The following is a 15,268-nucleotide window of genomic DNA, read 5'->3' as shown; positions in this document are numbered from 1 at the left end:
GTCATGGGAGGAAAGGAGAAAATTTGTACTAGAATGGTGTGAACCATGAGCAAGGGCACAAAAGTGGTAAGATCATGGTCGTTCAACAAACCAAAATTTGCTCAGTGTTGCTAAGACATGAAGTGAAAGTAGGGAACCTGTAGAACATGTAATGGTACAGAGGAGCAGTCACGAATACCCTGCATGCGATGCTGAGGAACTGGCATGGCAGAGGTGGATAAAAATACAGGTGAAGAGAATTGCCAGGATAGTGCAAGACAAAAGATGTCAAGGAAGAGGATTATTTGAAGGGGAGGGTGATAAACAACATCAAATGACACAGAAAAAAACATTGAGACTATTGATGTCTGAAAAAAGGTCACTGGCTTATAATGTCAATGCTCTCTTACAGAATAATGATGGTGGAATTTTTAATGCAGGGGGTAATAGACTGAGAAACTGTCAATAGAGAATATAAAGGACTCTTGCAAGAAATTTGGAAAAGAAAAAAAAGCTAAATCTTACTTTCCTCATTTCTTATTATTTTGTTCATGGACTGTTACTAAGAATACTAGCATCTTATAAAAAAAATACTAAGTTATATCTCTTAGTCCTACCAGAGGTTAATCAATGACAAAAAACACAAGTTGTACTTTGGTTTGACAATTATTACATAATTTATTCAGTACTGAAGATGCTGTAAAACATGTAATTGTGCTTTCCTGTAGGATAAGATGCAAAAATAGTCAGCAAATGATAGTAGTTAAGTTTGACCAATTTGCAACTATACAACTGCTGCATATTTGCCATTTTAAAATAACACATTCAATAACAAATAACAAATAATAAAATAGTAAAGGTTCATTATAGGAAAAGAAAAATATATAGATGAAAAGAGTAGGTAAAAAACACTCACAATTTAAGCATCCAGAGAACACTTTTAATTTTTGTCAGGTAGAGACTGCCAGTTAAAAAGAAGAATAAGCATGTAGACATTTTAAGATCCCACATATGTCACTGAACTAGTTGTGTCATTTTGTGCAAATTATATGGTTTCCCAAAGCCTCAGTTTATTTGTGAAGCAAAATAACAATGCATGAGATTGCTGTGAGAATCAAGTGAATCATACACATAAATTTCTTAAACAAATACTTGACACGTACTACTCAATGGATGTTAGCTACGTGTTTATGAATGTGCGTGTTTTGTATGGATATGTAGCTCACAGGGAAAAATGAGGGGATCATATTGTCGGGATGAACTAAAAATATATTTTTGTTTTTACATTAAACTGAAAACATATTTTTACTTTTATATTCATGAAGACAAAGCATTAGCAACGTTTTCTGTAAAAAGCCAGATAGTAAATATTTCAGACTTTAAGTGCCACCTGGTCTGTATTACAGCTACTCAACTCTGTCATTGTAACACAAAAAGAGAAATTGATAACACTTAAATGTATTGGCATGGCTGTTTTTCAATAAAACTTTATTTGTAAACACCAGCAATGGTTCAGATTTGGTCCACATGTTGTAGTGTGCTGATTTCTGATCAAGAACATGGTATTTTCCTGTTTAAAATTACATTATTTGTAACATATTTAGCTAACATCCAAGTTTTGGACACGAAGTATTTGCACATAACCTGTACACATCCTCCCATATACATTAAATCATCTCTAGATTACTTATAATACTTAATACAATGTAAATGCTAAGTAGATAGATCTTATACTGCAATTGTTTACATTACTTGTGTTACAGTGTTGTTTTCATTTATTTTTAAAAATATTTTTTATTCACAGTTGATTGAATCCATGGATGAAGAACGCATAGATATGGAGGGCTGACAGTGTTGATAATTTTTCTTTTTTAATTTTAGGTTTGAGGATACATGTGAAAGTTTGTTACACAAATAAACGTGTCATCGGAGGGGGGTTGTTGTACACATGATTACATCATCCAGGTATTAAGCTCAGTACCCAATAGTTATCTTTTCTGCTCCTCTCGCTTCTCCCAGCCTCCTCCCTCAAGTAGACCACAGTGTCTAATGTTTCCTTCTTTGTGTTCATAAGTTCTTTTCATTAGCTCCCACTTAAAGTGAGAACATGCTGTATTTGGTTTTCTGTTCCTGTGTTAGTTCGCTAAGGATGATAACCTCCAGCTCCATCCATGTTCCCACAAAAGATATGATCTTGTTCTTTTTTATGGCTGCATAATATTCCATGGTGTATATGTATCACATTTTCTTTATCCATTCTGTCATTGATGAGCATTTAGGTTGATTCCACTTCTTTGTTATTGTAAATAGTGCTGCAATAAACATACATGTGTTTATGGTAGAATGCATTATATTCCTCTGTATATACCCAATAATGGGACTGGTGGGTCAAATGGCAGTTCTGCTTTTAGCTCTTTGAGGAATCATCATACTGCTTTTCGCAGTGGTTGACCTAATTTACACTCCTACCAACAGCACATAAGGATTATCTTTTTTTCTGCACCCTCACCAACAACTGTTATTTTTTGACCATTTAAAAATAGCCATTCTGACTAGCATGAGATGATATCTCATTGTGATTTTCATTTGCATTTCTCTAATGATCAGTGATATTGAGCATTTTTTTTCATAAGCTTATTGGCCACATGTATGTCTTCTTTTGTGAAGTGTTTGTTCATGTCCTTTGCCCACTTTTTTATGGGGTTGTTTGCTTTTTTATTGTAAATTTGTTTAAGTTCTTATAGATGCTGGATATTAGACCTTTGTCAGATGCATAGTTTGCAAATATTTTCTCCCATTCTGTGGGTTGTCTGTTTACCCTGTTGATAGTTTATTTCTTTTGCTGTGAAGAAGCCCTTTAGTTTAATTATATCCCATTTGTCAATATTTGGTTTTGTTGTGATTGCTTTTGGTGTCTTTGTCAGGAAACCTTTGCCATTCCTACATCCAAGATGGTATTGCCTAGGTTGCCTCATAGGGTTTTATAGTTTTGGTTTTACATTTAAGCCTTTAATCCATCTTGAGTTGATTTCTGTATATGGTGTAAGGAAGGAGTCCAACTTCAATTTTCCGCCTATGCCGGAACAGATCAATAATAAGCCCCCAAATTGAATCAGTAATAAATAGCCTACCAACCAAAAAAAGCACAGGACCTGATGGATTCACAGCTGAATTCTACCATATGTACAAAGAAGAGCTGGTACCATTCCTATGGAAACTATTACAAAAAATTGAGGAGGAGGGACTTCTTTGCAACTCAGTATATGAGGCCAGCATCACCTTGATACCAAAAGCTGGCAGAGACACAATAAAAAAGAAAACTTCAGGCCAATGTTCTTGATGAACATCAATGCAAAACTCCTCAACAAAATACTTGCAAACCAAATCCAACAGCACATCAAAAAGCTAATCCATCATAATCAAGTAGGCTTCATTCCCTGGATGCAAGGTTGGTTCAACATATGAAAATCAATAAATGTGATTTTTTATTTCAAATTTAAATGCCATTTTTAAAGCAAATAATTTGTTATCTTTTAATAAAAATGGCTTTATCTTAAATTATTATTGAAATTGTTCTCATTAAATTATAAATTAAAAATAGCAGAAAGAAATGAAAAAGTTATCTGTAAGTCCACTTTTCTACGATAACTCTCTGGAAAGTGTTGTCTTAGAAAGCATGTCTTTTTCTTATCTCATTTCTAAATCAATTCCTAGAACAGTGCCTGGAACATGGTATCCAATGAAATCCATCAGAGGGATAAAAAACATTAATTCTAGTGATCATTCTTTTGTATATTCCTCAATACACAAATATATACACATAACAGATGCTTTAAATTTTAAATTTAATTTGAAACTTTGCCTATGCTATTTTTTCCCTCCTAGCACCTTCCTCCCACTTCCCTTCCCACCTAGAGAGCACTTATTGTCCAGTACTTTCACTCTCCTCCCAAATAGCACAAAGAAATTTGAATACTTTGACTTCATTTACATCCTTCTTTACTTATTCCCACTATTACTGTTCTTTTGCACAGCTATTGCTCATTTACATGTACACATGTTCACTGCTTTCTTGAATCTTTATTCCTTTCTGCCTCTCCACAACTTTCCTTAAGAGGTGGTTGATGGAGACATTTTTACTTCTTTCTCCCAATACTGACACATTGCATAGCCCAGCAGGCACTATTGACATGGAAAACTGCATGAACAGTGCCCCAACAGCGGTGCCACAGCAGCCCTGGGGTTTACTCTTACCTTTTGCAGTATCGGCTTATTCTGCGATCTCCTATCTGTTGTATTCTAAGTCTAAATTTCTGTCTTCCCTACTTGTATGCATGTTTAAATGCTCTAAAGGTAAAAGAACATTTTGTACACTGGGGCTTGTTTTAACTTTCTGGAATTCTGTTTACACTGATATTTTGACTTTGTGAAGATTACTATCTTGCTAGATGTTTGATGATTTTAATAAGATTGAGACAAGAAGATACTCATAGAATGCTATAAATTTATTCTGACTTCTCCCTTCTTCCTTCTCCTCCTTCCTTTATACCCTCACTCCCCAACCCCTAACTATTAGTTATGGCTGAGAGTTTGGTAGCTTTTGTTTCTTGTTACTTACTAGCTTTTTCATTGCAATCTGTTTATTTTTGCAATTAGTTTTTCACTTGTAGTTCAAGAATGTTTACGTACAACTTATAAACTCACATTCACTTTTTTACTATTTATTTACATGTTTTTACAAAATATCATATTAGTAAAATACTATAACAATCTTTATGCAACCGATATCAAAATACCCAAGTCTTACAGAATTGTAACATCAGTTTCCTCTATTTATTGAGGAGTAAATAACACAGGTAAATTTGGAATCCCTAATATGTGCATTATAGGTTCAGTCCCTATCCTCTACCATCAAAACAGTTATTGTCATTAAATTTGATATATATCCATACTAATTTTACTTTACCTTTTACTTTATGTAAGTGTATTCATAAATAATATTTGGCATTACGTTTTGCGGGCATTATATACCATGTAACATTTTTCATTCTGTTTTTCTTTGTCACTCAACATTATTTTAGTTCTAGCCATGTTGCTAAATATAAATCTTATTTATTTATTTTAACAGCTGTAAAGTGTTCCACCACCCAAATCTACTATAAAGTATACATTCATTTCTCTATTGACAACTTTGGCAATGTTTCTCTTTTTTCAGTATTATGTGCCACAAGCTTTCAATAAGAAGTCTTCATATATGTTTATGCCAGAATTTCTCTTGGACATAAGCCAAGAAGTGAGACTGCTGGGTCATGGAGTATGTGCATGTTCAGCATCTTTAGATATTGCCAAACTTCCGCCTACAATACCGCCATCTGCAGTCCAGGAACATCTTGTTTCCCCTTCCTTGCTCTGTCTGACTTAATATTTGAATATCTAATGAGTGCGAAACACTTCATTTGGCATCTTTCATGTTAATTATCTTTCAGCATTTCTCTTCTATAAATGGTCTTATCATAATCTTCAATGCATTTGGCATTTCTGAAGTATTTCCTAGTTATACACATTAAAATCCACTGCTCTATCTTAAATAAATCTGAATCCATGCATGATTCTAAACAGTTGGAGAATATTAATTCACTGAATTATAGTAATCTTTCCAATGTCAAAGTATTTCATCATACAATATCAAAAGCAATTAAAATAATAATTACACTCTTAAATTAGCACCAATAGAAAAGACTTTTATTGTTGGGAAACTCTTGAACACACAGGAACAGATACATGTTTTCCAAAAATCTATTTTTCATCTGAAATTGTAAATGTTATAACATTGGCCACAATGTCAGTTGTTTTCCCTGAAAAGACAGGTCTACTGTGTTCGTTTTTGAATTTTGTAGATTTGTTTGCCAAATACTCAAGTATGCCTATTAGCCATTTTTTTGAAGTAAAAATTGTGCTCACTTTTAAAGTGGCTAGTTTAGATGGCAAGTCAGTCACAAAATTGTCTTTCTTCAATATCAACATTGTACTTTATTATACAGCAGAAGGGTTCTGTGTGCTTACAGGGCAAGATTTAATACAATTGATAATTTTTACTGCTTCACCACGAATATTCTTAAGTGAAATTATTCTTATCTACTGTGAATGCGTGGCACTGATGAATACAATGACTACAGTTAGAACATCATCACAGTTAGAACATCATCCCTACAGATATCAGCAAACAAAAATTGGCAAATAACAGATTAGAATAATTATGAAAAAAATTTTTTTTTGAGATGGGGTCTCGCTCTGTCACCCAGGATGGAGCACAGTGGCGCGATCTTGGCTCACTACAACCTCTGCCTCCTGGGTTCAAATGATTCCCTTACCTCAGCCTCCCAAGTAGCTGGGATTACAGGTGCCCACCACCACGCCAAGCTAATTTTTTGTATTTTTAGTAGAGATGGGGTTTCACCATGTATCCAGGATGGTCTCAATCTCCTGACCTCATGATCTGCCCACCTCGGCCTCCAAAGTGCTGGGATTACAGATGTGAGCCACCGCGCCAGGCTGATGAAAACATTTTTAATCTAATGGATCTCCTGTGTACCCATGAAACCTCAGGGGTCTATGGAGCACACAGTGAATGAATATCACTGTATTAGATTGACCAAATCTTTTATTAATTCACTTATAAGCATACCAAAGTTTTTCAGAAAACACATTTTGAGAAAATTGGTATAAGTGAGATTCTAGAAAAAAAAAACAAAAAACCAGTTCTAAATTGCCTGTACCTTTAATGACTTTTCCTTCTTAAAAAATAAAATGTCGATAACATGAATACCTTGTTTCTAAGGGACATTTGCTTAACATTTTTGTTTGTCTCTAAATGTTGAGAGAAATTTAGCAGCATAAACAAATCTCCTACTTGAAGATCATTAATTTAGGAACTCTACCAACTTGACCCTTTGGTATGTATGTTTTCCTTATATATTTTGGGAAAGTTGTGTTCTTTTGTTTTCTAAAACTTGCAGAAGAAAACTCAAAAGATTTAATAACAGTTTGCCACATTAGGATGCCAAGTGCAATTTTGTCATAAGACTGTTTATGAGTAAGCTTTATCTTGGATTTAGCAAGCTTTTGTTTATAAAAGATTACTTTTAAAAAGACAGAGGTCATTTCATCATTTCCATTTGCTGGAGTGGGAGCTCGGAGTTCTCTAAAGAATTTTGGCCATAAATGGTAGGTGCTCCCCTTTGAAACTCTCTTTCCAACACACGAAACCAATGCCAGCTCAGACCATTGACATTTTAGACAAGAGATGTTTTCAGTCTTAAGATAGGTGGCTGAATGCAGTGTGGAAAAGATGCTCATATATTCTTGGGGTTGGAATATAGGGGGAATAAAGGTCAGGGGAAAAACTCTTTAACAGGTTTTGGATTTTTGTACCCCTGAAACTCCATGTCACTATATTTAAACAATCAGATAATAGCCTGCCCTAAGAATGGTAGATCCTAAAACAACAGAACTCTTCAAAATTGGGAAAGAGCACAAGGAAAGAAATCAAACAATATTTTTAAGTGGCAATGCTTTAAAAATGAACTCTTAAGTATGAAATTAAATCTGGCTAAACAATTCTCCTACCTCAGCCTCCCAAGTAGCTGGGATTACAGGAGCCCGCCACCATGTCCAGCTAATTTTTTGTATTTTTAAATACAAAATATATAAATATACTTCACATTTTAATGACGTTTTTCTAGTAAAATTTTTACAATGTGCCTTACCTTTTTCTTGAATAAATAAGTATAATTTTTAAAATGATCTTTTAAAACAGATTCTGTTTTGTTTCTTTAATTTTTATAGAGTTGATTCTTACTGTGGGGACCAAGGGAAAACTTCCCCTTTGCCCTCTGAAGGTTCCCTGAAAGCAACTGACAAAAAGAAAGACTAATAGGTAAAAAAAGTATATAAATTTATTTAATCATAGTTTTACATGACACAGGAGCCTTCAGAAGGAAGATCTAAAGATACAGAGGAAACTGTCCACTTTTGTGCTCAGGTTCATGCTGTGCTTAACACATATGTACAGCCATGAAAAAATATGATTGGGCAAAAAGGTTATGATCTAATGCTAACAGACTGAGTTAGGAGACACAGCAAGACCTGCGTGTTTAGGTTCTTCTTTTCCTCTCTGGGCAGCATTTTGGGTATGGGGCAGGACCCTCTCTGGAACTGGGGAGTCTTATGAGCTACAGTCAAACAACATAGGTCAGATCATTTCTTTATGGCCAGTTTTACACAGAAAGCTGAGGGGAACATTACAGTAATATTTTTGGGTTTTGTGGCTGGCTTGGGGGAAAAGGAGTTCTGGTACCCATGACTCGCCCTGGGGAAGAAGGAATCTAGTCACTCTCACTAGCCTCGGGGGAGAATGAGGGGTGGGAGACAGGAGGACAGGAAACGATCAGACAGAAACTTTTGCTTCTGAGATTGTTTTAGAGGCCTTCATTTTGGGGTATAGTTTCTAAGCCCCAACAACATTACATTTTAAGGAGAATGTAGTTTGAGTAGCTGGGAGAATTACAGAAGACAACCAAAACATTTGATTATTGTTTTGCCTACGGGACAGGTCATCAACTACAGTTGATTTATCTGAATTTTATAGGCCTACTTCATAGTAGTTTTGGGTAAATTAAGCTTATACAATTTAATAGTGAGTGTCTTCCACCAGAGCTTTCTTGGCAGACCTCATGGCTCATTCCCCAAATTCTATTTTTTTTTTTTGTTTTTTTTGAGACAGAGTCTTGCTCTGTCGCCCGGGCTGGAGTGCAATGGCGCAATATCGGCTCACTGCAACCTCTGCCTCAAGGATGAAGCGATTCTCTGATTCTCCTGCCTCAACCTCCCATGTAGCTGGGACTACAGGCACGTGCCACCACTTCTGGCTAATTTTTGTATTTTTAGTAGAGATGTGGTTTCACCATATTGGCCAGGGTGATCTCAAACTCCTGACCTCGTGATCCGCCCTCCTTGGCCTCCCAAAGTGCTGGGATTACAGGCATGAGCCACTGCACCCAGCCCATTCCCCAAATTCTTACTGCTACTGTGAAATTCTCCTTTGGCATAAAGGTGGTCTTGTTTAAATGATATGGAAAGCACCTTCACAAGCTTCTGTGCTGGAATCACCATCATCTTCCCTTTTTAAAGATTACCTCCAAGGACTATTATTAAGAGAAATATTTGTGTCTACGTAGCTAAATATGTGTGTATGTGTTAAAATCAGAGTCAGCCAGCTGCTTCCTATAGTGACAGAGACCTGAGTACTTTGCAGTCTAGGAATGGATCTCCGGTATCTTCAAAAGCAATGGTTTTCAAATGTAAGTGTAGAGAAGGTTGGGAGCCCATTGGTGGGTCATAAACCTAATTTAGTGAGTCCTAATTACATGTTTTAAGTAACCTAGAAAAGAAATGAGGAAAAAAGAGAGAAGTAAAAATATAAGAATACATGGACATGTAGTAAGAAAATATTTTCATAAAACTTCTTCAAATTGTGTTTGCATGTGCACATATAAACAATTGCATATTTGGGTACGAATTGGGCTGTGACATGACATGTATTAAAGAATGTGGGACATCCCTCAAAAATACTTTAAGAACACTGTTCTAAGGGACCACTTTAGTCATCTTTTTATGTGTGCATAAATAGGAAAAGGCATTTATTATTCTAGAATTAGTAATAGAATCTCTTTACTTCGTCTCTGTTCTTACATGCAGAGCCCTAGAAAAGGAGGTAGGCCCAAGGCCATGTTGCACAATGTCATTCTTCTGTACAGAATGTGACAAAACTCTGAATTTTGTTTCCGAAATTTGGGGTGAGTTCAAGCCCAGTGATAAGGAAGAATAAGAAAGTATAATAAAAGACAAAAACTAAAATTAATTGAAGAAAGAAGAATAGAGACTGGAGCCTGGTAGACTGAGTTCAAAAAGACAAGAAAAAAGAAAAAGACCTTAGAGTTTAGAGGATAAGCTTGTCTTGACATCACAGGTGATTGATGTTAGTAGTCTCTTTGGCCCCACCACTCTTTTGTGTATTTGTTTTTTCAATAGACATTTATTTAGTGCATAATTTCTGCCCAGGTATATATTCACAATGCTATTCACATTGATGAGTGATGCAGATATAATCACTGTTTATATAGAGGTTTTCTTAGTTCATTTTGTGATGGTATAACTGAATACCAAAGACTGGGTAATTTATAAAGAACAGAAGGTTATTTGGCTCACCATTCTGCAGGCTGGGAGATTCATGAGCATGGTACCAGCATCTAGCAAGGGCTATCCCATGGCACAAGGTATCACATGGTGAGACAGAGAAAGAAAATGCGGGCCAAACTTATCCTTTTATCTGGAGCTCACTCCGGAGATAATGGCATTAATCCATTCATTAAGATGGAGCTCTCATGATTCTCATGAATCACCTCTTAAATGTCCCTCTTCTTGATACTATCACAATGTCGGTTAAATTTCAACACGTGTTTTGGAGGCGACATTCAAATCACAACAGAGGATATTTTAGTATGGAGGATATAGACACTGAACAACTTAAAAAGCAAATAATAACAATAGTGTGAAACAAAACAACACAAGAGAATAGTGAGAGCAATGGATGTTATATTGGCAATCATGCCTGGCTGTAATGCAGAGTAATTTTTAAGCCAAATATTTGAAATATATTAAATCAACCACAAAAAGAAAAAAAAAGTTTGGAAAAAGGGACATTGCTTCAGGTAGAGGTGAATACATTAGCAAAGGGTTTGAAATGACAAGACTAATAACATAAGAGAATTAAAATGAGACATATGTGGCTAGAACTTAGTGCAAGAGGAAAGAAGGCATGGAAGTTGACAGTGGCTAGGCCATGCATTCAATTAAGTATTTATTAAGCTCTTACTTAATGCCAGGCATTGTTCTAAGTGTAAGTACAGCAGTGAGACAAAAGAATAAGTCCTTTAGGTTATTGTGACAGAGATGAATATAAAATAAACAATATTAAAATTGAATTGTAACATCAGAGAATAAGAATTGCATTTAAGGAAGTAAAGCAGGTTCTGAAGATAGAGAACGACAGGATTTTACTTAAGAAACATTGTTTGGAGGCTGGGCAAAGTGGCTCATGCCTGTAATCCCAACACTTTGGGAGGTTGAGGCAGGTAGATTGCTTGAGCCCAGGAATTCAAGACCAGCCTGGGCAACAGACTTCATCTCTACAAAACATCTTAAAAAATTAACTGGGTGTGGTGGTATATACCTGTGGCAGGGCTGCAGTGAGCTGTGATTATGCCACTGAACTTCAGCCTGAGTGACATAGACCCTGTCTCAAAATAAAGAAAAACTAAACATTGTTTGGGACAGTCCACTTTGAGGAGGTAATGTTTAAAGAGAAGTAAACTGAGAGAATTATCCATCTAAATGACTATGAAAAGAGATTTCAGGACAGAAGATATAGTATGTGCAAACGAAATAAGGTAAGAACAGTCTCTCTTGAGAGGCAACAAAAAGGCTAGTGTGGCTGGAATTTAAGAGATAGCCATTGCCAAGTCACTCATAGTCTTATAGGCCATAGCAATTATTTTTATTATAATTTCAACATGTTGAAATTGCATGGGATGGTTTTAAATGAGATAGTGAAATAATCTATATTCTAAAATGATCACTTGAGGTCATACTTGACAATGGAATGAAAGTAAACACATGGTCCAGCCAAGAAATGATGGCAGTTAAGACCATGGTGATAGCATGAAGAGTGAAATGAGTGGTCAGATTTTAGATGCACGGATTTTAGATGCAGAGGGAATAAAATTTTGTAGTATATTGTTAATAATAATGAGTATGAGAGGTAAAGTAGCTGATATCAAGCTGATAAATTACATACTTGAGAAACAGACAGCCAGAGAGAGAGAGAGAAAGGAAGGAAGGAAGGAAGGTAGGAAGGAGGGAGGGAGGGAGGGAAGGAAGGAGGGAGGGAGGGAAGGAAGGAGGGAAGGAGGGAAGGAAGGAAGGAAGGAAGGAAGGAAGGAAGGAAGGAAGGAAGGAAGGAAAGGGAAGGGAAGGGAGGGAAGGGAAGGGAAGGGAAGGGAAGGGAAGGGAGGGAAGGGAAGGGAAGGGAGGAAGGGAAGGAAGGAAGGAAGGAAGGAAGGAAGGAAGGAAGGAAGGAAGGAAAGGGAAGGGAGGGAAGGGAAGGGAAGGAAGGGAAGGAAGGAAGGAAGAAAGGAAGGAAGGAAGGGGTTTAGGTTAGAAAAATGGGAGGTTTGGGCCGGGTGCAGTAGCTCACGCCTGTAATCTCAGCACTTTGGGAGGCCAAGGTGGGCAGATCACCTGAGGTCAGGAGTTGCAGACCAGACTGGCCAACATGGTGAAACACCATCTTTATTTAAAAATACAAAAAACTTAGTTAGGCATGGTGGCGCATGCCTGTAATCCCAGCTATTCAGGAGGCTGAGGCATGAGAATCACTTGAACCTGGGAGGCGGAGGTTGCAGTGATCCGAGATCACGCCACTGCAGTCCAGCCTGAGTGACAGAGCAAGACTCCGCCTAAGATGCCAAAGGGAAAAGCTGAGCAGTGATTGGAACATGGTTCAGGAGTTCAGAGAAGAGGTGAATCCTGGAGCTATTAAATTTGAATTGCATAGATAGGACTGAACTGACAAAAGTTAGTGAAAAGAAGACTAATTAGGTATGATCCCAGTGGGGAGGTTGGGGAGGATGAAGAGGCTTTGATGAAGAAGTGTGAGAAGGAGCAGCCAATATAGTCATTGGAAAATCAGAAGAACATGAAGAAAGGCTTTGGGAAAGTAGAAATGATTAGCTAAGAAGTCACATAAGTTAGGTGTGAATTATCCATTAGATTTGGCAAAGTAGAAGTCAGTGATAGGAAAACAAATCTCATTATGTATTGCTTTTTTCGAATCACGAGTTTTATTACGAATGGACTCAGGGAGAAAGTGAAAAAAAAGGGTATCAAATGTTTGCTGACTCATAAGCAAAGTCAAGCCACTTAACTATGAATAAGATTAGAGAAAGTCAGTGGTGTAGATTGCTAATTAACTATTATAACTTCCTGTAACAAACATATTAACACTCTAAATGAATTAAATTATTTTTATAGGACATATTTTAACAAAAGTCATTTCCTGTCATAAACCTCTACAAACCTTAGCAGTTTTAAAGTTTACATTCACAGTCTTTGGAAACAATAAAGTAACCCTTTTAGCATTACTTGGGAGTTCTTAGCAAATACACTTAGACACAACTCTATGAAATTAGGCAGAGAAAATATAAATTTAAATTAAATTTTATGAAAAATACATGTATGTGATGACTTGAAAACATTTTTTCTTATGTAATCATACCCGTTATATAGGCTAAGTAACAGCATTGTCTTCTCCAAGCGTCTCGGTTAAGATCCTTCAGATTCTATTCGAGGTTTCTGATAAATGTTAATTGAAGTCTTTTGTCTGTGGCTTCAAGTCCAATTTTTAGTCAAGGATGAATTAGTATTGCAGAAGTTATAAAACTCTTTTTCTACATTAGGAAATTTGCCAAGAGAAGTTTCCTTAGAGCAGTGCAAACAAGAGCTTAATTGGAAAAGGATCAAAAGGAATGGGGGGAGAAGAGGAGGTAGAGTCAATGATTACAGACATCTTTTGAAGAGTTTTGCTTTCAAGAGGAACAAAGGATATGTGGGATCAAGGAAGTTTTTTGTTGTTTTTGATTTTGCTTTTTCAGATGGAAATACGACAACATGTTAATGGAAATGATTATGTAGATGGAGAACACTGATATAAGACAGAGTGGTTAAGTGGGAAAAAGTCCTTGATTAGATGAGACAGCACGGGTTCCGGTGGGGAAAGTGGAAGGTGTGGATTTAACCTTAGCATAGAAAGAGCAGATATAACCTTTGATCAAATGAGACTTTGTAGAGCAGGATAAGGAGTTTGAATTTCATGGACCAGAAATCAGGATGAACGTTAAAAACTGATCAGAAAGTGTGATGTCAGTTTTGGAAAATTAAGTTACTGTGTAGCTTCTGGTAATCACAAGTTCCAGAAGCTAACAACCAGGGGAGTGATTGTGAGACAGAGCACAAGAAAATGCCATCTGCAATGAGAAAGTAAAGAAAATCAAAGGTCAGGTGTTGAATGGGACAGTCACATAGAGGCTGATATTACCAAGAATAATGACATGCTTAGGGGAAGACATTATGTTTATAATACAAAAGCTTACTGAGTGAAATAAGAATGAGAATTGGTAGGTGACATAAATAGGAAGATTGAGAGCTTAAGAGGGTAACATCAACCACAATCTGATGGGAATGTTTCAAGTTGGAGTATATTAATATTATTGTTATGAAGGACTCCTCCTAGCTCAGAGGTCAAGTGTTGATCTTAGAGAAACAAAATCCAGAACACAGCAGTGTCAAACAGTTGTAGTCCTGGCGGGCAGGTGGGAGCACCTCTGCAACCCTAGTCAGAGATCTGGAAATGGCAGGGGCATTGCTCATAAATGGAACAGAGTCTCTAGTAACTTCTAACATCAAGTTTCAACAGTTAATAAGCATGACAATGAGAATTAAGTTTGTGATAGACCACCTGTGGATGGGCAAAGCTGTGGAAATATTTGGAGTGAAAGGAAACCACAACAGAAACACACTTTCTTTCTTTTTTTTCTTTTTGACAAGGTCTGGCTGTATCATCCAGACTTGAGAGCAGTGTTGCAATCTTGGCTCACTGCAACCTCTGCCTCCCTGGTTCAAGTGATTCTCATGCTTCAGCCTCCTGAACAGCTGGAGTTACAGGCATGTGCCACCATGCCCAGATACTTTTTCTATTTTTAGTAGAGACGATGTTTTGACATGTTGACCAGGGTGGTCTCAAACTCCTGGCCTCAAGTGATCTGCTCACCTTGGCCTCCCAAAGTGCTGGGATTACAGCTGTGAGCCACCTCGCCCAGCCCACACTTTCTTAATAGCTCACACTTTCTTAATAGAGCAAATGAGATCTTTAGTTATTAATTGATCTAAATAAATGAGATGAGGCAGAATTTCTACTCTAATTTTTTATAGCTTGTCAAAATTCTTATGTATAGACATGCACATATATATTTACTACCTAAAACATATTACAAGGATCAATAATCCTGATGGGTACATGCCTCTGTCAGAACAGAAGCATTTTAATATTGTGCTAAGTAAAATGATTGAGTACTCATTTCATTACCTGTCATAGCATTTATTCTTATTTTTATCA

The sequence above is a fragment of the Pan paniscus genome, chromosome 6 (assembly GCF_029289425.2).
Source record: "Pan paniscus chromosome 6, NHGRI_mPanPan1-v2.0_pri, whole genome shotgun sequence".
NCBI classification, from domain to species: domain Eukaryota; kingdom Metazoa; phylum Chordata; class Mammalia; order Primates; family Hominidae; genus Pan; species Pan paniscus.
Note: the sequence above shows the minus strand (reverse complement) of the source record.